The sequence below is a fragment of the Neovison vison genome, chromosome 7, assembly GCF_020171115.1.
Source record: "Neovison vison isolate M4711 chromosome 7, ASM_NN_V1, whole genome shotgun sequence".
Classification (NCBI taxonomy): Eukaryota; Metazoa; Chordata; class Mammalia; order Carnivora; family Mustelidae; genus Neogale; species Neogale vison.
The window spans coordinates 47,169,518-47,192,894 of record NC_058097.1 but is presented as its reverse complement, the minus strand read 5'-3'; the positions used below and the strand labels follow the sequence as shown (position 1 = coordinate 47,192,894).

Below are 23,377 nucleotides of genomic sequence, written 5' to 3'. Positions count from 1 at the left end.
AGATGGAGCGCTGTGTTAGGCCTCAAGCTCACTAGGGAGTCACTTTGAGATTCTCTCTCCCTCACCTTCTGCCCCTCCCCTGTCTCTCACCTGAGCTTTCTGTAATATAAATGAAGGTATGCTTTCTTTATTTTAAACTAATCTGGAACTTATATATATACTTTTTTAAGTTAAGAAATGCATGAAAAACATTAATATATGTTATGGATTATATAGTACTGAATATAGTACTCTAATGATAAATCTGTATTTGACTTTTTTTATTGGAAGATCATAAACAATTGCAGACTTAAGCAGCTCTTCATCAGCACACCAATGCAGGCAGCAGAAAATCGGCATGCACTAACTTTAAGAACACTCTCAATTTTAGGGCTTCCTTGAAACAGCTACTTAGTTTCAGGGCAAAGTGTCATTGCCTTTGTGCCACACACTGTGAAAAAATTCAAAGAAGAGACATTCAAAAACATCTTCCACATCCACCTCTGCTACAGTTAATGTGTTTCAGCATAGACTGGCCCCTGTGACAGTTCTGGTCAATGGCGTAGAGAGAGTGCTGCCTTGGGGAGGAAGGCTTTCCCTGAATGAGAACAGAAACAGTTCAAATCAAATCCACTATGTCCCATGAGATTTACACTGTCTCCTTTGCTGCAAGAAACATGGATTGCTCTCGGGTGCTGGGCAGTTATCCTGGGGCCAGGATAATTCAAGTATAAGCACATGGCTGGGGGCAGACAATCCCAGAAAGACGGCATGTAAAAATTAGATTATACTTGAGGTTTTCTGGGCTATTTCAGAAGACCTGAGCATCTACCAACTCACTGGATATGTAAATATCCAAATATCCACCTTCTTTTCTGCATGTACACAACAGGCTTTCATGGTATTGCTGACCACAGAAGAACACCTACTGAAAAATGTATTATCCTTCAACTGATCCCATGTTCGATATGAGTGTACCATGCTACCCAACTTGAATGGTACCTGTCTCTACAACTCAAACAAATCCTCTTTTCAGTCAGGTCAAGAGGGGTGTAGGGATAGCGTGGGCTCTGAAACAACATAGGGAAAGCTATCCCAAATGTTGGGAAGGCTGTTTGAAGCAGAAATTGTCACTGCTGGTAATTGGGGACTTCTCAATGATTCAGTGCCTTGCACATGGATCAGAGCACAGGATAGATTCACCCCAGGGCTGAGTAGAAGTGAGGGAGGGCACTGCCAACCACAGGTCATCATACTTGCAAGGTCACCCATCCATCCTGGATGAGACCTATATTGCGTTATATTCCTGGGATACCATTGTTGCTCCATCACCCCTTACAGAACACTGTGTTCTGTTTAAGTTAGAACAACTAGTCAGCACCAAGCCCTGTTCCATATTTGTTTCCTTCAAATAAATGTTAAAAAAAAAAAAATCATGAAGTTTCCACGTTTTTCCCTAATAAGTGCTGACACTGAAGTGACCAACATGGATGACATCACTTCCTAGAAGGGAAAAGAATAACAACTAAGGAATTCTTACTTCTCCAATCGCAAAGGAAGGAGTGATGTCTCAATTTAACTAAAGGAATTTATAATGCCCCCTGGAGAATTGCACTCACATTTTTTTTTTAAAGATTTTATTTATTTATTTGACAGACAGAGACCACAAGTAGGCAGAGAGACAGGCAGAGAGAGCGAGAGAAAGAAGCAGGCTCCCTGCAGAGGAGAGAGTCCGATGGGGGGCTCGATCCCAGGACCCTGGGATCATGGACTGAGCTAAAGGCAGAGGCTTTAACCCACTGAGCCACCCAGGCGCCCCTACTCTCACATTTAAATTAAATTTTGAATACCATGTCATTCCATGTAAACTCTTGTTAAAATCTCTATCAAGGTAGATAAGCAGCAGGTCAACACAGGAATAAGGAAAACAGAGTAGATCCTATAGGAGTAAAACCCAGTTATGTAAGAGACGATTCGCATGAAGAGAGTTTCAAACTAAGATACACCAGATGTAGGAAGCACAAATTCAATACAATACAGAGAAAACTATTTCTATTATAAATCTAGAATCTCTTTACTTACTAGGAAATCATCGGTTTTCAAACTTGGAAATGACCTGGTTTGAACCAAGGTTCCTTTTCCTTCTGAAGATATAGGTACACACACGTATGTATGTACACATGCTTCTTCCAACTTAGTTCTGGGACTTCAAAATCTATCTTTAGTTTAATATGACACATCGCATTCTGTGCAGATCAAAACCCTAAAACTCTCCTTGTGTTCTCTATGCTCACAAAACAACAGGAGAAACATACAGTGTAAAATTTGATCAATAGTCCTTGAGAATTGTGTAGCTGTGGCTTCTCATTATATTTGTAGTGACTTTGTTCAATTAGCAATCAGTAGGTAGAACCCCTGGGTGTTAGATGGTGAGCCATGGCTCAGGACAAGAAAAAGAAACTAACATTTACAAAAACCATTCATGACAGTCCTTATCAAAATCGTAGCAATAAAGAAAATCTTCTAATTCTGAACCAGAGAAATACACTCAAAACCATTCTGTGAGGTTAGCAGTACCCTGATATCAAAGCAGTGTAAACAAAAGATAAAAGGCTAGTTTATCTGATGAAACTTCTGCTGTTCTGTCCTACTCTGCCTTTCTCAGGTATTTATCAACAGACTGGAAGTTGAAGGACAATTCATTTTATCCACACCTCTTCTGATTTTGTTCTCTTCAGAAACTACAAGCAAGGGGGACACAGATAGTTCAGCTGGTTAAGGGTCTGCCTTCAGCTCAGGTCATGATCTCAAACTGTTGGGATAGAGCCCTGAGTTGGACTCCCCACTCAGTGGGAATCTGCTTCTCCCTCTTTCCCTTTCATCACTCTCAAGCACTCTCTCTCAGCTGAGAAAACATTTAAAAGAAAGGAAGGAAGAAAAAAGAATGAACCTACAACAAGAAAAATACAATAGAAATAGTTTGCCCTGAAATGCAACAGTTCCTGCATATTCCTCAGTATCCCATGTTCCTTACAAATGACAGGAGGGAAAATGGGAATATTTTAGGGGAGGATCTGGCAGACAGCACCAAAGCAATAAAAGAAGTTCACATCAGCTCAATGGAAACAAATGTTATCAGCGTCTAATGCACATCAAAGGACACATCATCACTGGTGTTTCCAATGGACTGAAAACAGGATTTCAGAATATAAATCTGATTTTGGAAATACAGTAGATATACCTAAACGATTGAATCACTATACGATCTGTAGAGGCTGCTTTTAGGCAAGCAGGCTTGAGCAAAGGAGTGGAGGAAGGGCCCCAGTGTCCCCTTGGCTGAGTCCAGACAGGCCCAGCAGGGGACCCACCTCAAAACTACCAAGACCCTAAGGAACCAATGGGCTTCTGACAACCAGGTACAGTGAGCAGAAAGGAGCAAGTCCCACAGGTTCCCTGGAACTCTTCAACTTCCTTCTCCCAAAAAGCAACCCCCACACACTGCCCCTTGCAGACAAGCTCTCCTGTGCCCCACTGCCTGCTGATCTTTTAGGTCTTCAGGAAACTTCCACCACAGGGGAATTCCGGCAGTGCTTCTAGATGGACTTCCAGCTAATCATGGACACTTGTCTGGGGCCCCAAGTGACTGAGACACACACTACACTGAGACAACACAGCATCCCTGTGCTAGAAACAGCTAGTTTACTCCTTTCTTTTCTTTGAATTTTTAAGATTTATTTTTATTTTCATCTTCTTTAAAGATTATATTTATAGGGGCACCTGGGTGGCTCAGTGGATTAAAGCCTCTACCTTCTGCTCAAGTCATGATCCCAGAGTCCTGGAATCCAGTCCTGCAAGGGGTTCTCTGCTCAGCAAGGAGCCTTCTTCCTCCACTCTCTCTGCTTGCTTCTCTGCCTACTTGCAATCTCCATCTATCAAATAAATAAATAAAATATTTATTAAAAAAAAAAAGATTATATTTATAGGGGCACCTGGGTGGCTCAGTCAGTGGGCATCAGCCTTCTGCTCAGGCCAAGACACAAGGTCCTGGGAATCCCTCCTACATTGGGATGGTGGGGGAATGTCTTTGCTCAGTGGGGAGCCTTCTGCCTCTGCCCGTAACACACCCTACTTGTGCTCTTTTTCTTACAAATAAAGTTTTTTTTTTTTTTTTTACAAAGACTGTATTTATTTCAAAGAAAACAAGTGAGATAGCACAAACAGGCAGAACTGGAGAAGGAGAGGAAGAAGCAGGATCCCTGCCCACCTGGGAGCCCGATGTGGGGCTGGACCCCAGGACCCTGAGATCATGACCGAAGGTGGAGGCAGAGGCTTAATCCACTGAGCCACCCAAGTGCCACAATAAGTAAAATTTTGAAAAAAATATTGTATTTATTTCAGAGAGTGAGAGAGAGACCACAAACAGGCAGAAAATCAGAGGGGGTGAAGAAGCAGGATCCCTGCCCACCTAGGAGCCTGATTTGGGGCTGGATCTCAGGTCCCCAAGATCACGACCTGAGCTGAAGTCAGAAAGCAGACTCTTAACCAACTTAACCACCCTCAATCCCCAAGATTGATTTATATTTTAGAGGAGATGGGGAAAGGCAGGAGAAGCAGAGAATCTTTAATCGGACTCCCCTCTGGGCACAAAGCCAGAAACGGGGATACCAGTTCAGGACCCTGGGATCCTGACCTGAGCTGCAACCTCAGTTGACTGAGCCCCCAGGCACCCTCTTCTAGTGGACTTTAAGTAGAATATCTCTCTCAGGGGCATCTGGGTGGCTCAGTGGGTTAAAGCCTCTGTCTTCAGCTGGGGTCATGATCCCAGGGTCTAAGATTGAGCCCCGCATTGGGCTCTCTGCACAGCGGGAAGCCTGCTTCCTGCTCTCTCTCTGCCAGTCTCTTTACCTACTTGTGATCTCTGTATGTCAAATAAATAAACAAAATCTTTTAAAAAATTAAATTAAAAAAATAAAAAAGAATATCTCTTTCACGTTCTAAAGATGAAGACACTCACACCCCCTTTCTTAAAGCGAGAAGTTTCCAAGTTTTTCTGGACTCCTACTCATCGAGTTTATGTCTGCATTTCCTTACTCCCCAGCTGCACACAGCTGATCGAGAATACAGAGGAACCCGAATGAGAAATGATTTCCCTCCCTGACATCCCAGGACCAGACCTCATCAGCCACAGGAATCTCGGACTCAACACCTTCCCCTCCAAATCTGCCACCAACGGAATATTGTCACTCCTCGAGGGGCTTTAAGTCAAAGTGACAATGGCTGATGCACTATCCAAGCCCAGGTTGGGGACACAGGACAGTAGGCTCCGGGACATAGAGAAGCATTCAAAAAACCTAACCATGAGTATCACTTCTGACCACATCTTATAAATAGGTGAACGCAGAATTGAGAAGCACCCATATTTGAGGCATCCACATCTGAAGCTTCTAAACGCGACGGTCTGCAGAGAAACAGAGGACACGGCTCCACGGGGATACCAGGCACACCTGAGAACCGGCCATTTCTGCCTTCGCCTCCACCTCTAGATTTCGTCCTCACGAGGGATCTGTGGGAAATCACAGCTGCATCAGGAGAAAATGCCCTGAAATCCAGCAACAGGCCTCCTTATCCTCACACCGCTCGGCCGCAGGCAGGACTCAAGAGATGCAGAAAAGGCCCAACTTCCCAGCCCTTTGTGTCCAGAGCAGCTCAGAGACTGTGAGCTCCCATGAAGACACCCATCCCTGCATTTTCCTCACCTGCTTTGTGGGGAGGGAGCGGTCCCCTCCCACCGCCACTCACAATGTCAGAATCAGCATTGGAACAGCGGGCTGCATGGACCCAACTCACGGAGCAGAGACCCTGTCACCTCTCCAGGGCCAAAGCAGCAAATACACTCTCAGAAAACCACCAAAAGCCCTCGGGCTGGGCTCCCCACTGGCCTCACTGAGAATCTTCTGGAGCCCTTAATTAACATAACAGTGTTGTTTTCACCCAAACCAACAGACAGAATCTGAGGGGGAGGCCCGCAGAGGATATCCTTCCTGAAACTCCACAGGTGACCCTGCTAGGAAGAATTGGGGAGGTGACCAGACCAAGCAGGGGAACCAAGGCTGGGGCTGGGAACAGAGTTCGAGCCCTGCCTTCTCCACCATCAGAGTTTTGGGAGACTGCAGGTTTTGCGGCCCCGACCTGCTGAGGCCTCCTTGGCTGGCAAAGCAATGAAGCTCTGGCTGCCCTTGATTCCCAGCTCTGTGTGCACGTCCTGTTCCCAGTCTGAAGCATGGAGGTCAGTTCACACAACAGAATGAATGTGAGGAGAGGAAAGTTTGTTTTTCCTGTGCTGTTCTCAATTCTTCGGCTGGTCTAAGACTTAAAATGATGTAAGACATTTTCAATAAAGAAAACAATGATGTTCTGAATTATGGGAACGAGAAAGACATGAGGCACAAAGACAGGTGATTGAAGCTCCTGTGTCACTGACTTAAGAAGGAGGAGGTGGATTTAGAATTTCCAAAGAGGGGATTATATTTAGAGGAGAAAGGAAAGATGAAATATTTATCAAACAATATTTGCCCTCAAGGTAGGCAACTCTTCTTTCTCTTTTCTTTCTTTTTTTTTTTTTTGAAGTTTTATTTTATTTTTTTTTTCGGTATTCCAAGATTCATTCTTTATGCACCAAACCCAGTGCTCCATGCAATACATGCCCTCCTTAATACCCAACACCAGGCTCACCGAATCCCCCACCCCTCTATAACCCTCAGTTTGTTTCTCATAAACTACAGTCTCTCATGCTTCATCTCCCTGTCCGATTTCCTCTAACTCACTTCTCCTCTCCTTCTCCTAATGTTCTCCTCCTAATGTCCTTCCTTATGCTCCACAATTAAAGGAAACCACATAATTGGTGCTCTCTGCTTGACTTAGTTCACTCCGCATAATCTCCAGTCCTGTCCATGTTGATACAAAAATTGGGTATCCATCCTTTCTTATGGAGGTATAATACTCCATTGTACATATGGACCATACCTTCTTCATCCATTCATGTGTTGAAGGTCATCTTGGCTCTGCACATCTGGTGACTGTGGCCATAGCTACTATGAACATTGTGGTACAGTTGGCCCTTTTTTTCACTGCATCTGTATCTTTGGGGTAAATACCCAGGAGTGCAATTGCAGGGTCCTAGGGTAGCTCTATTTTTAATTTCTCAAGGAATCTCCACACTCTTTTCCAACGTGGCTGCACCAACTTGCATTCCCACCAACAGTGTAAGAGGGCTCCCCTTTCTCCACATCCTCTCCAACACATGTTGTTTCCTGTCTTGCTAATTTTGGCCATTCTAACTGGTGTAAGGTGTTATCTCAATGTGGTTCTGACTTGAATCTCCCTGATGGCTAATGATGATGAACACTTTTTCATGAGTCTGTTACAGGTGGGCAACTCTCTGTGATATAAACTGTGAATCTCTGGTATCCATGTAGGAAAGAACATTAGGGTTTGAAGCTGATGGCAAGGAAAGATTTCTTGAGATGTCTCTGGTGCAAAAGGTGATTTTATGAAAGCATGGGGACAGGACTTGGGGGCAGAAAGAGCTGCACTCTGTCATGAGGCATGGCCTATTATATACTTTCAAGTTGGAGGGAGTTTGAGATAGCCAAAGTCTATAAGGGATTTTGGAAGCAAGGTTTATAGGACCTTGAGGGGCTAGTGGTATTTGGGAAAAGGTCATTTATTACCATCTAAAAAAACCTTAGTCATTGGCCCCTTCTCGGTGGGCCATCTGCTTCGGGGATGATTGCCAATAGGGAGGTAGGGGGGTTGAGAGAAGAAGGAAGTTTCAAAAGAAATGTTATATGTTAAAATAGACTTACAGAATCCTGCTGGAGCTTGGGGGGTTCAGGTCAAGATTGTCTTTTCCTGTTAGCAACATATTAACATCAAGGCAGTTGAGTCCTTGGAGGAATGCCACTCTGCCTATTTCAAGGACATGTCAATGAACTGTAGATATAAGGATATTAGTAAGTTTTCTTCTGCCTTTGTTTCCCACATGATCAGCTCTCTTCCTAATAAAGGCCCTCAATCTAATTGATTCTAAATGACATTATTTCCTTCTGCTGTGATGATGAGTATATACACATATATACATATATATGAATATATATACGTATATATAATATATATACATATACACATATATATTATATACGTATATATGTATGTATATATTATATATACATATGTATAAGTATACATATACATATGCATATATACATATACATATGTATATATATTTTATATGTGTATATATGTATACATAATATATGTGTGTATATATGTATGCATAGGTGTATATACATATATATGTATATGTGTATGTATACATATGTATATATGTGTATGTATATAATTTATATATATACATTATTTCCTTCCGCTGTGATGCTGAGTATATATATACTCAAATGCCATTTGTGTATATACAAATGGCATTATATATATATATGTATATATGTATATACATAAATACATACACTCAGCATCACAGCGGAAGGAATGATGCCATTTGTTTCACAGGACAAACCTAGAAGACAGGTTTTTTTTCTTTTTTTAAGATTTTATTTATGGGCGCCTGGGTCACTCAGTGGGTTAAGCTACTGCCTTCAGCTCGGGTCATGATCTCAGGGTCCTGGGATCAAGCCCCACATCAGGCTCTCAGCTCAGCAGGAAGCCTGCTTCTCTCTCCCTCTCTCTCTCTGCCTACCTTTCTAACTACTTGTGATCTCTGTCAAATAAATAAATAAAACCTTTTAAAAATTTAAAAAAAAGATTATATTTATTTATTTGACAGAGAGAGATATCACAAGTAGGCAGAGAGGCAGACAGAGAGAGAGAAGCAGGCTCCCTGCTGAGCTGAGAGCCCAATGTGGGGCTCGATCCCAGGACCTGGAGATCATGACCCGAGCCGAAGGCAAAGGCTTAACCCACTGAGCCACCCAGGTGCCCCTAGAAGACAGGTTTCTAAATTAAATTGAAACCCTGCCTTGGCCTGTTGGGCCAACTTAATAGTCTAAATTTCTGCACCTTTCCATGAAGGATGGATGAAACCCTTCTTTGTACATGTGTACATCACAAATTGCTTCCAAGCAGGACTGGTAATCCCACCTTCTGGCACAACCATGCATGGGGACACATACACAACATCCAGGCACCTCTGTGAGGTCCTTAGGAAGCACAGTGAGTGCACAGGCCATCAAGAACTGTGTCAGACTGCCCTGGTCCCCTCCTAATGATTCACTGTCCTCAAGTTCTTTTAAAACTCTGAAGACTATGGACTCTGAAAAACAATCTGAGGGGTTTGAAGTGGCAGGGGGGTGGGAGGTTGGGGTACCAGGTGGTGGGTATTATAAAGGGCACAGCTTGCATGGAGCACTGGGTGTGGTGAAAAAATAATGAATACTGTTTTTCTGAAAATAAATAAATTGGAAAAAAAAAAGAAAAAAAAAACAAAAACCAAAAAAAAAAACAAAACTCTGAAGGCCTGCCAAATCCTTGGAATTGATTTTTGAACATAAGTCCTTCTTCTTTCCAAGTAGCTCACCTTATGAATAATGCTGATATTCCATTCCAATCAAAACTTATGCCCTATGCATTGGCTATTCAAAGGAATGGCAACCAGCTTGGGTTTTTAGATAACAAAATTATAGGATCCTTCAGCACAGTGATCAGGAAAAACTGTGATGATTTGTGGTGCAACTTAGTAAGTTTATTGAAGTGGCATATGGTTGGGACTTGTGCTCAGAAAGAGCCACACTTTTTTTCTTATTTTTATATATTTTATTTGAGAGGGTGCCTGGGTGGCTCAGTGGGTTAAAGCCTCTGCCTTCAGCTCAGGTCATGGTCTCAGGGTCCTGGGATTGAGCCCCGCATCGGGCTCTCTGCTCAGCAGGGAGCCTGCTTCCTCCTCTCTCTCTGCCTGCCTCTCTGCCTACTTGTGATTTCTGTCTGTCAAATATATAAATAAATTCTTAAAAAAAAAAAAAACAAGAACCAGATCTATAAATATCTATTTTATTTTGAATAAAGTTCATGGATAATCCTAAGAAATACAAAAATTCCAAGATGACACACATTCCACACTCTAATCTGTTGGTCTGTAAAAATCTCCCATTACAGGCAGAAGAAAAGAGGTTCCCAGGTGAAAGTCCAAGTGTCTTATGCCTCATGTCATAACAAACACCATAAACTTCTTCATCACACTAATTCCACTTCTCAAGAACCCACCCCCAACTGATACAGGGAGATGCTGCACATGCTGTGGGTTTGTGTTGGACACTCTGAGCATAGCACACCCCAGTGTCTTCAAGGAACATCTAGCATAGCTTCCTGATCCTTGGCCATAGAAGGAGACATCTGTTTTCCTGTACAATGAACTTATTTGTCCTCTACCCAAGAGCCAGATGTGTTCACTATATTCCCAAGCTTTTTTATACACAAACATGAGGGGAATGACAAGTACAACTAAAATATGAATCAAGGAAATGCTTGCACAGATCACAACATCACCACATGACTTCAAGGAACAGTGACAAGTCTGTAGAAGGCACAGATATGAATATATGATTTGGTGCAGATATCCACAACAGCAACCAATATATTTTCCTTCATGATCTTTTGCTGCTCACCTGGCAGAGATCTACAGTCACATGCAGTGTAGATCACAAAGTCAATGTACCTGGAAGGTTTGACTTTAGGATGCTTCCGACCATCAGCCATAGGGCCACTTGTGAGAGTCTAGAAGACCCCCAAGATGCACACTGTGCCATCAGGGACACATCCCTGGCCACTCTGTCAACCTAACAAAGAAGTGTGCATCCAACGTCATGGCAGTGTCGGTCAGACTCCATTACAGACGATGTCCAATGTTCCCCTGTTTGGCAGTAAAAGCTGTAGAACTTATCCTACCTCCAGTGAAGTAAAGAGCAACAGTGGTACAACATCTATCCTGTTGCCATGGTTGCAGGGACAGTCTGCAACAGAAAGCTTATGGCAAGTGCCCAACTCCTGGAGGCATGTCTGCTGTGGGAAAACAGGAATAATCATTCATCTGAGCACAGAGGCCCATGCATCATCTATGACACCAAACTGAAATTGGGTGTCTGGTCCTGAGAGGCTGCTAACACCACTAGAGGAAGAATACACAGAGATTAAGTCAACAGAGAAGTCAGTATCTAAGATCTTGCCTGTGTGAATCTATATCAACACATGACTTGTGTAGGGAAGCCTGGGTGGCTCAGTCAGTTAAACTTCTGCCTAAAAACTGGATCCTAATGCAGGGTCCTGGGATAGAGCCTTGCCTGGGGCTCCCTGCTCAGTGGGGAGTCTGCTTGTCTCTCTGTCTCTGGCCCTCACCTGAACTTGTGTTCATTCTCTCTCTCAAATAAAGAATAAAATCTTTAGAAAAAAATGATTTGTGTAAGGAAATGGGAAGAAAACATAGTTTAACTTCTCCAGAATACATTTCAGTCTGTTAGACATGTTGGGGGAAAAAATAGAAAACCTCAGACACTAAGGAAACCACAGAGGACAGTAATTTATAATCCATTTCTGACTTAAATTTTACACAAAATGATGTGTTTATAGAGAAACACAAAGGATTCAGTCTCTGTGGTAGGGTAGAAGAAAAAATTTCTAAGATGAAGGGTGAAATGAAGAATGAGATTACAATAAAATTCAAAACTTTTCTGCATCAGAAGCTGAAAAGATAGAAATAGAGGTAGACTGAGACAGGGGGACAAAAGACTCATTCTCACAATATACAGCCCTACAAAGATTGAAGAAAAAAGTGTAACAAAAAAATGACCACAGGAACTCATTAGACACCTTGTAGAAGAGATTATTCCATAGTTCATGCCCAACTCTATAATAACAGAGAAAGACAACATCAACAAAAAAGCAAATAAAACCCAGACTTAGTATCATCATGTATGAACCAGGAACCCAACATCAAAATCACATAACCTACCAAAATGTGGACAAGCCAGAATCCCCATGCACTGATGGTGAATGTGAAAATGGACACAAGTGTTACAGAAAGAACACGGTAGCATCTATTAAATCTGAACATATCTAACCTATTTACCAACAATCCAGTCCCATATAAACAACCAGGAGATATGCATGCACGTTCTAGTAAAAAACAAATTACATATTTTACATACCAGTACCATTTATGACAGTCTGCACTGAGAATCCTTTCCCTCCATTAATAGTAGAATGATGCAATCACTTGGTATTCATACAATGGAATTGGAGCAATGCATTCTTCTTCTCCTTTTCCTTCTCCTTCTTAAGGTTTTATTTGTTTACATGAGGAAGTGCTACACATCACTTGGTATCAAGGAAATACAAATCAAAACCACAATGAGATATCACTTCACAGCAATCAGAATGACTAAAATTAACAAGTCAGGAAATGACTAATGCTGGCAAGGATGCAGGGAAAGGGGACTCTTCCTACACTGTTGCAGGGAATGCAAGCTGGTGCAGCCACTCTGGAAAACAGTATGGAGGTTCCTCAAAAAGTTGAAAATAGAGCTACCCTACTACTGAACAATTGCACTAGTGGGTATTTACCCTAAAGATACAAGTGTAGTGATCCGAAGGGGTACATGCCCCTGAATGCTTTAGCAGCAATGTCCACAATAACCCAACTATGGGAAGAACCTAGATGTCCATCATCAGATGAATGAATAAACAAGATATGGTATATGTATATAATGGAATACTATGTAGCCATCAAAGCAGTGAAATCTTGCCATTTGCAATGATGTGGTGGAAGTAGAGGGTATTATGCTGAGCTAAGTCAGTCAACCAGAGAGGGACAATTATCATATGATCTCTCTGATATGAGGAACATGAGAGGTAGGGTGGGGGGTCATGGGGGTTGGGAAGGAAAAACTGAAACAAGATGGGATGAAGAGGGAGACAAAGCATAGGAGACTCATAATCTCACAAAACAAACTGAGGGTTGTGGGGGGGTTGGTAGGGTAGGGCAAGGGTATCTAGGTGATGGGCACTGGGGAGGGTATGTGCCATGGTGAGTGCTGTGAAATGTATAAGCCTGATGATTTACAGACCTGTACACCTGGACAAATAATACATTATATGTTAATTTAAATTAAGTGTGTGTGTGTATATATATGTATATATATTTTATATATGTATATGAATACTTTATTTATTTGTCAGAGAGAGAGCACACAGTGAGGGGTGTGCAGGCAGAGGGAGAAGCAGACTCCCTGCTGAGCAAGGAGACCCATTCAGGACTGGATCTCAGCACCCTGGGATTATGACCTGAGCTGAAGGCAGATGCTTCACTGATTGTGACAACCAGCCTTCCAGGGACCTGTCCATTCTAATGAATGATGCACAGTAACATATGGGAATACACATCAACTCGCAAATAGACAGAAACAAACCCAAATACAAGAGTCCCCACTGCCTGACTCCATTTATGTAAAGTACAAAATGAGAACAGCAACCTTTTGCCTTACAGGTGAAAAGAGTGCCAAGTCTGGGGGAGGGTTACTGAGGAGCTCAGAGGGAATGTTACAGGACAGTATTCTGTGTTCTGATCTGATGTGAACAGTTTGCGAAATTCCACTGAGTGGTTCACTTCTATTATGCACATGTGACTTTACTTAAAAAACAAAAACGTACTCATGAAAACCAGATGTACAAAAATACATAAGCATCACCATGTCCATGTACTGACAGACTGAAATCACAGGTATGATGTAATGTCCTACCATGACTACATTCGAAAAGCATGTTTAAGAAAAAAAAAAAATATGCCTTCATTTCTAGCTAAAGCAACGTTACTGAATGCATAATGGTCACAGAGAAGGACTGAAAGAAAGTTTATATTTTCTTAATATGAACACAAGAAAACACAAAACAGAAATAGTAAAACAAAACAATAGGTAAGGTATAAAGTAAAACATTAAAATACATGGTCAATCCAAATCCCAACATCTCCATTGTAATATTAAACATGAATGAAACAAATGTCCCAGGTAACACTAAATGATGCTTCAATAAATTTCACTGGCATTTTTCCTGTATCTATAACTCAAAAGAAAGGACTATCAAATTAAAAAACAAAAAACAAAAAAAAAAAGAAAGAAAGAAGGAAAGAAAGAAAGAAACAACTCAGGTAATGATAAGCAATCAAATAAGCAGCATGGCAACATAAACATCTCACAGAATAATCGTTAACACGAAAGGCATTAGTCTCTGTTAACTTTATGTTTCAATATAAAAAAATTCATGATTTAAACAATGTACCTCTTGGATGTCAAACATGCATATGTGCAAATTTATACACACATATATACAAATACATACCCGCAAACGCATGCATACAGGGAAACCTCTCTTTTTAGCCCAGGGGAGAGAAAACCGTTCCTCACAGAAGGAGGACCTCATCCAGATAGTGACAAAGTAGTTCCACCTTCGCTCAATGAGCAACTGTTGACATGAGACACCGGTGTGTGATTCTCAATACAAAAGCGTGAGGCTGAAGCACCCCGGGACCCCAGAGACCAAGAAGGACAAGCATAGAAGGGTAATAGGAGCAATTTCACATGGATCCCATTGCGCGTTCCCTGGGCCAACACAGTGCGCCACTAGCAGGGACCAGAGGGAACTACAATGGCTTCAGGATAAAAAAGACAGCCCAGAGTGGACATCCAGCATTCCCCAAATGGCAAACCACTCCCTGGGTGGCCCAGTGAGAGCTCCTCTCTGCCTCTCTGCGTTGGCCTTCAGCTTCCCTGGGGGTGTCTGTAGTGCGGGACCACTGGGGACCCTATAGACACGGAGAAGGTGGGCAGGGCTTACAGCAACCAGTGCTCAGATCATAGAGCTGCCAGACCAGACAGTGCTCCAACTTGTAGTAGCAACGAATCAGAGATCCACGGGAATCTGCCCACTTGCAGAGAGGAGATGAACCTACCTGGCTAAGGAGATTTGTCAGCAGCTATGACTGACTTAGGTGTCCAGCCAACGCTTTGAACTAGAACATTCTCTGATCTCTGGGTAGCTTTGCAAGTTCTAAGTCACTTCCCATGGCTGATCCTAGCCTCTAATCCTGCCCCACTGGAAGCCTGAACAGAGACCCTAGACAACCTCAGAGCCTCTCTAACAGGCCTCTGGGGAGAAAACCAAGCCAGCAGCATGGGCCAAGCACTGAGCATAACCTCTGGCTCTGCATGAGCAGGGAGCCTCCTCAGTGAACCTGGGCAGCCTCAGAGTGCAGCCTGTGGTCCTGCCGAGCAACAGAGAATGGCCTTTGGTCCTGCCACATGTTCAGCATCACCTCTGGCCCCAGCTGATCATGGAGTTGCCAGCATAGGTTTGGAAGGCACTCAGGAGTCCACACATATCCATGGACAGATGTCTAGCCCTCTGTGCTCATAGAGAATAAGTTTATATCCAAAATGATTGCACATGTTTTTTCTTGTTTTTTTCATTTTTCTTTTTCTTTCTTTCTTTCTTTTTTTTTTTTTTTTTGGATTTTATTTATTTGACAGAGAGAGATTACAAGTAGGCAGAGAGGCAGGAAGAGAGAAAGGGAAGCAGGCCCCCTGCTGAGCAGAGAGCCCGACACGGGACTCGATCCCAGGACCCTGAGATCATGACCTGAGCTGAAGGCAGAGGCTTAACCCACTGAGCCGCCCAGGTGCCCCAATCGCACATGTTTTACACCAGAAGCTGCCGAGGTCCATGGGATACCTCTAGAAGTAATGTCAAACAGTTGGCTACATTCAGATGATGGTGAATAAAACCACTCAAATTTGCCTTCCTGACATTTCACTAAAGGAGAAGGCATAGATACAAGAGTGAGCAATTTCACAGTATTCCAATGAAAACTGGCATCAGATACTTCCACGTTTCAAATTCACATGGGCTATTATTTTTAACAAGGTGCACTATTCCCATTCAACAGAGAGGATTCGGCATGAAACATGACTTGTGGGTGACTTTTTACAATTAAAAACAATATCCAAAATATTCACTAGTATCTGACACGTTCCTCTGCATACTGCATACACTGTATGTCCCACAGGTTACTGATGAATTATCTACTATTAATGTGTTCAATATTCAAGATTCCATGGATTAGGGCTAATACTACTGTCCTTTCACTGAAAGAAATGATTTAGATAAAGGAAGGTACAGGGAGCCTCTCACTATTGGTAGAGTCAGGGTTTGAATCTGGGTGCCCTAAACAGGAACAGGAGGCACACAGAACATATACCGTTCTAGAAGGTGCCCGTGTTTGGGTTCTCTTCCCTCTTTGATACTCAATGGTTCACCCAGCCATCCACACACAGAACAGCTTCCATGAACAGACACTTCAAAGTGAACATTCTAGCCCACACCACAAATATACAGACTGAGTGGTTTTCTGGTTGAATCCTCAGAACTAGACACAAAAGATCAGACATCCAAGGTACAATACAGGAAAAGCCCAACACACAGAAGTTCACATTCTCTCCTGGAGAACCAAGTTGACACAACTGAGTATCTCACTACCCTACCCATGGGCTACTACCTTCCCTGAAGAACACAATTATGAATGTGTCCCCAGATATAGATTCTCAAGGTCTAGTCCCTAGACAGCCACCTGAGACTGGGTAAGAGAGGAAAGGTGGGGGGCTGCACCCCAGAGCTACTGACATGTTAATGTAAGGCTAGGCACAGCGATCCAGGATTTACAAGTGCTCCCGGTGATTCTGACCCAAGGCAATTTGGACAATCTCTGCAGGAACTAAGTCCTAGGTCAACCCTGAGCTATTCCCACAGAAGTCACTCTCAGAAACCCTCTGTGCTTGTGGTCATGTTAGTGTTGGGACACACAGACACAACATACACAACACACATTTCCTTTATTCATTACTAAATATGACTCTAACAGAGTCTGTCTTGGCTTCCTCCACTTCCAAGTCTCTCTTCTCTTCCAAATAATACCCATCTGAGGACAGAAACAGAAATAAGAACCACCAGGATTCTGCACCCCACTAGAGACAAAAATGGACCAAATAACCTTGTAGAATGCTCCAGAAACCAGTTAGGAGAACACAGCACCCCCACACAAGTACAAATGAAGTAGAGACATTGAAGAGACAAGGAAAGAATGGGACAGTTTCCCACAAGGCTGTTCACCCTAACTTCCCTGGCAACACTATGAGAAAACCCCTTCCTCTCCTCAGTGCAAAGACAAATGAGTGACCTGAAGGTTCAATAATCTGGGTTTTCACCTGCCTGACATGGAAGACACAAAGAATGAGAGCACCTCTGGAGGCAGTGTGGTGGCTACTCAGGCAGAAGGCTAGCTTTTGCTCAAATAAGGAAGAGATGACAGAGTCGAAGGCAAAGGGAGAGGAGGAGATCACTCATTCTAAAGTAGGAACTCCCCTTCCTGAAATCGGGAAATTGCTGTAACGCAGACTTGATAAAATGCCCGGGACATGTATGACAGAACCCAAAACTGCATTATTAGTGTTTGCCTGAAGAAAGCAAGTCTGTCATTCTGGATCCACAGGCTATTTTCTTAAATTCCAAAATACCACTCAAAGATCACAAGGCATAAAAAGAAACAGAAAAGTATGCTCCAATTAGAGGAACAAAATAAATCGCCAAAACTAGCCCTAAGTTAATAAAGACTCATATATTGCCCCCCCCAAAAAAAATTCACTGGGAAGAATTCAAATTACCATCATAAAGATCCTCATGGAGGAAGAAGAGAACACACACAGGTGATGAAACATAATTGGGAAAATGAAGCATAACCAAAATATAAACCCAAAAAGACAGAAAGTGTAATATCCATGAACCAGAAATTGGGAGCCAATGAGAACAATTACTGAATTGAAAAATACACTAAGGGAACAGCAACAGACTTGAAAGACAAGAATGAATCAGAACTCTTAAATACACCTTTTCTAAATTCTCTACTGAGGGGACAAAAGAAATAGGTGGAAAAGGACAGAGTCTGAGGGACTCATGGGACAATTGGTCCAATATGCACATTAAGGGGCTGTTGCAGCCGGCACGACAAACTGACCAGGAACATGAGGGTAAGAAGATGGTGAAAAGAAATTAAGGGACAAAGAGATGGGGGCAGGAGGAGCATTGAGGAGTATGTCCAACAGTGCCGATTTTATTCCACATCTTATAATCATTTATAAGGCAGACCACAATAGGAGGAGTAATACATCAGTATCTAGTCAGATAACCACAAGTTCCTATAACAAGTCTTACATTAACTACAAACAAATCTTGTGATGCCAGGTAATCACGGCTAATGCCATTAGATACTATTGATACAAGAAGTTACAATCAACCAGGGAGTGGGTTATGGAAGTACAGGAACAACAAGGGCCAACTAAGAATTTATGACCGTGACCACATTGTTCCCTTCTGTAGAGAGAACATGTGGGAAGTCACATAGGTGAGTGCATGACACATAGCACAGACCCCTTTCTCAGTACTACTCAACTTTATCGACCTAAGCCTTTTGTTTGGCTCTTCAGCCTTTAAAGGAGGCATAAGTCAGGGCCTGGTTTGATCCACGACCCCAACCGTGCCGCGGCCTCCAACAAGGGGCCCCCATAAGGACAGGAGTGTGACCTCTGTGGACACAAGAGACAATTCAAGCTTGCTAAATTGTAATAGGATAAAGGGCAACACATGAACCCAGTGACAGATTGTAATTAACCCATCAAACACCACAGATGAAAAGAGACTTTTGAAACAGCATGGCAAATGCACTTCACCTTGTGCAAGAGCTCCTAGAAGGACATAGTGGGATTCCCAGCAGTCCCAACAAGAATGGTGCTGGATAATGTATTCAGGTACTGAAAGATCAAAAAATACTACCAAGAATACTTTACTGGGCAGAACACTTTTCCACAGATGTAGAAATGAAGACATTCCCAAGTAAAGACCCCTCTACATATACCAGTAGAAGTGTCCTAGAATAACCGTTAAAGGAACACTCTCAATGAAATAAAAGGATTCTACTGAGAAACCGAAACCACACGAGAACACAGAGCTCTCCACTGAGCATAAATATGTAGAGAATTACACAAACATGCAGTGTTGTAATGAGATACCAATCAGTTTATTTCTGCTACAGTATTTTTTTAAGATTTCTGTATTTATTTATTTGACAGACAGAGATCACAAGTAGACAGAGAGGCAGGCAGAGAGAGAGAGAGAGGAGAAAGCAGGCTCCCTGCTGAGCAGAGGGCCCAATGCAGGGTTCAATCCCAGGACCGTGAGATCTGACCTGAGCCGAATGCAGAGGCTTAACCCACTGAGCCACCCAGGCCCCCACAATTTTGTTTTTTTAAAAAAAAAAAAAGTGTAAAAATCATCAATGTAGGTCATATAGTACACAACAAAAAGAATCTGTGACATCAGTAACAAAGTGGGTGCAGGGGTGGAGACAGGAAGAATTCCATTTCTATGGAATTGACAATATGAGTTTTAAATGGTTCAATTTACAACTAAGCTGTTTTAAGGAATCTCTAAGGAAACCACAATGAAAATACTCGCAGAACACACAAAAGCCAATGAGAAAGTACCAGGGCCTATCTTGGGTATTAATGCCACAATTAAAGATAAAATGTATGTTTTGAATTTCATACAGAAACATGATACAGAGGTATAAAATGCTTCAGAATTACTATGAATTCTAAAAAGTCTTTCTCTTGTGCGGAGAGAATAAAATTCACCAACAAATACATGGTGAAATTAATTCTATCTTTCTTTTTTGAAGTTTTTATTTATTTATTTGACACAGGCAGAGAGAGATCACAAGTAGGCAGAGAGGCAGGCAGAGAGAGGGAAGCAGGCTCCCTGCTGAGCAGAGAGCCTGGTATGGGGCTTGATCAAAGGACCCTGAGATCATGACCCAAGCCAAGGCAGATGCTCAACTTACTGAGCCACCCAGGCACTCCAAAATTAACTCTACCTTGATGACAACTCATCAAGACATAGTACAACATTCCCTGACCACTCAGCAAGGAGAGAAAAAGTAGGGGTCACATGGTACATATGTGTGACATACAAACACAAGACAAAGACACACGTAATTTACTGGCAAAAAGCATAAAGCCCATTCATTTTGAGTTATACTCATATAGTCCTGAAATATACTGAGCTGAAAATTCTCTTCCTGTAACAAATAAATTAATATTTGGGGTTAAATTCTAATACATTCTGAGGAAAGTAGAAGAAAAAGCTCATGATTAGTTTCCAATGAAGCAACATTGCATTACTGAACACAAGGATATTTCAAAATGCAGGTCTGGGGTACATGGGGGCTCAATCAGTCAAGCAGGTTCCTTCAGTTCAGGCCATGAGCTCAAGGTTATGGGATCCAGCTCCACACTGAGCTCCCTGCTAAGCAGGGAGTCTGCTTTACCCTCTCCTTTTACCTTTTCCCCACTCATTCTCTCTCTCTGTGTGTCTCAAAGAAATAATTTTTAAAATTTATTTAATAAATAAAGAGATCATAAGTAGGCAGAGGCAGGCAGAGAGAGAAGAGGAAGCAGGCTCCCCGCAGAGTAGAGAGCCGATGCGGGGCTCGATCCCAGAACCTTTGGATCATTATCTGAGCAAAAGGCAGAGGATTTAACTCACTGAGTCACCCAAGTGCCCCAATAAATAAAATTTTAAACAAACTATATGGAAATATTACTGTCTAATTCACTTCTTATAAACACATGCCCATGTCGTATCAGGACATTTGATGTAAAAAATTCAGAGATATATCTCATGTAGAACTAATGAAAAAGTGAAAACACACATGATGAAGTCACAAGAAGTTCACACAAGAGAGAATCAAATGATGATGCAATTATTAAAAAAAACAAAGTAATAAATGAGACTTTATTAAAGGCTACAAGTTCAAGTTCTAAATGTGCTAGTTCCCCCGTAGCATTTGTTATGTAGGAATTCCAGGAAACAAATAGAGACATTATATTACTTCACCACTGAGGAATGGAACTCATAGAGTAGAAATTTCTATATGTAAAAAAAGAAAGAAAGAAAAAGAAAAAGGAAAAGGACTTTTGAAGGGAAATAAAGCAGTACATTTTCTCATTTTAGGGCGGTGCTTTGTTATCTGAAGTTACTGAAACTCAATTTTGTAAGACTAAGATTAAACCCTCCATAATATTAGAAAGCAAAAGCCAGAAAACATTAAAAATCTGTCTCCAGTGTTCCAGGAATTTCCCCACCAAACCCCAGTGTGCATACAACTACCCTGATCTACTTGTCCCATGATGAAAACCAGAATTGACAAAGTCTGTAGCATACAGGTCCTCAGAAATAGGATGACTTCCCCAGGGCCCTCACAGCAATGGAGGAGGATTATGGAGGCCCTCCCCCTCCAAGGAGAGTCTATTGGCCCTCCCTGTGGATGTGATGGACCATCACTGAAGCTGAAGGAGAATCCCTAGAGAACGCAAAAACTTGATAATATTGGAGAGCAGACATTCCTCTGGGAAAGAGAGAGACATAAAACTGGGCAAGTCTCCAACTGACATTCCTTCAAAGAGAACTAATCAAACCACTGGTTAAGGTCTACCTTCCTCCCTCAGACTTGGATCTCCCCTCTGTCATCTGCCTCAATCATTCCCACATACCTGGATGGAAGCCTACAGTCTCCTTTCTGTTCACATCCCAGAGCTGCTTCTCTTGCTCCAAAAACATGATCAGGACTGGCTTTGACAGAAGGAGACCTGTTTATGAGGAAAAAGGAAAATGACAATTGCTGTCAATTCTAACTTTCCATCAGGCTTGGGTTCAGCAAAGTGGGGACACTATAAAATTCTAGAAAATGGTTTCCCAAAAGCTATGGCCCAACAGTCCCTTTAGAACATATTGGAGGCATTTACAATGTTCACATCCTGACCTCCACTTCCAAGTAGTAGACATGGTAATAAGAAGGAGAAATTGCAGTTTAAGATGTGAGAAGCACCATTCTATGCCACCAAGTGTTTAGAATTGCCACTCAACTACATCAGGGTTGATGTTACCTTGAGGAAGGAGAAGCCAAGGCTGAAAAGGAAGCATCATGAAGATTTTTCTCTCCATCTACAAGCCCCTACTTATTTCCCTTTCTTCCTGGATCTGAATTCACCTCATTCAAAGTGAAATCTCCCAAGAGACAGTCTTCACAAGAAGAACAAAACCCTCAGTGAGGGTTGGGAAATCTGGAAAGAGTCTTCCTAACCCAAGAAGAGGAGGTGTCCATAGTTCTCCAGCTTCACATCCCTGTATAGTTCCTGCTGAGAGTGGGCCAGGCATCCCCACTCCTCCTCAGAGAATTCTATGGCCACATCCCTGAAGGACAGCTGTCTCTGTAATAAAAAACAAAGTCACCAAGTGGCCAGTGACACAGTTCACGATGGTCCCTAAGATGAAACAGAAAGTTAGTGTCACCACCTAGAACCAGATTGGACCTTTCCTTCTCTCTGACATGGGTGTGGAGTTAAAGAAAAACCTATGAAGCAAGGGGCTGCCTGATTGAGAACTTTCACTCCCAGAATTCAACTCTATCAACTACACAGAGATGACAACCCTCCTTGTCCAGTGCAAAGTATTGGGATGTGGGAGAGGAGCCAATGGTCAAGAAATTCCTGACAAGTTTCTGATGTGAAATACTGGGCTTCTGGAGTGAATAATGAGGGAATTGTTGAGATACCCGTGGTACAAACACTGTGGTCCTAACGCAAGGGGAGAGGAGCGGGAGCAGTGACTGGTTCAATGCTTTCAGGTGGGGAGGGGGTGAGGGATAGCAGAAGGCTCTAAGGAATTTGGAAGCAAGTTTCCAGGACCCTCAGGGCCTCCCAGCTGGTGTTTTGATGAGGCCACTCACTGATTAGTTAACAATTTAGTGAGGAGACCCTCCAGGTATCTATCAGGGGCCACAAGCTTGAAGGATGATGGCCAAGCTACATTTGGGAAATAGAGTTCAAGAAGTTTCCAAAGCAATTTTCATATGTTAAAGAGGAATTACAAGGTCCTGGAGGTCTGGCTAGTGTCAAGTTAAGGCTGCTTTTTGCATCCAACAAAATATTAACCTTGAGGCAGTTGTGGGTTCCCTGAGGAATGTCCTACTCTGCCTTTCTCAGGTATTTATCAACTGACTGGAGGGGTGCCTGTGTGGCTCAGTAGGTTAAGCCTCTGCCGTCAGCTCAGACATGATCCCTGGGATCTGGGATCAGGAGACCCACATCAGACTCTCTGCTCATCAGGGAGCCTGCTTCCCCTCTCTGTCTGCTGCTCTGCCTAATTGTGATCTCTCTGTCAAATAAATAAATAT

At 42.5% G+C, this 23,377-nt stretch overlaps 1 pseudogene; it reads right to left on the bottom strand.

The window, feature by feature from the left end:
- Window positions 1-23,377, bottom strand: part of LOC122913330 — a 93,313-nt pseudogene that overhangs the window by 68,918 nt on the left and 1,018 nt on the right.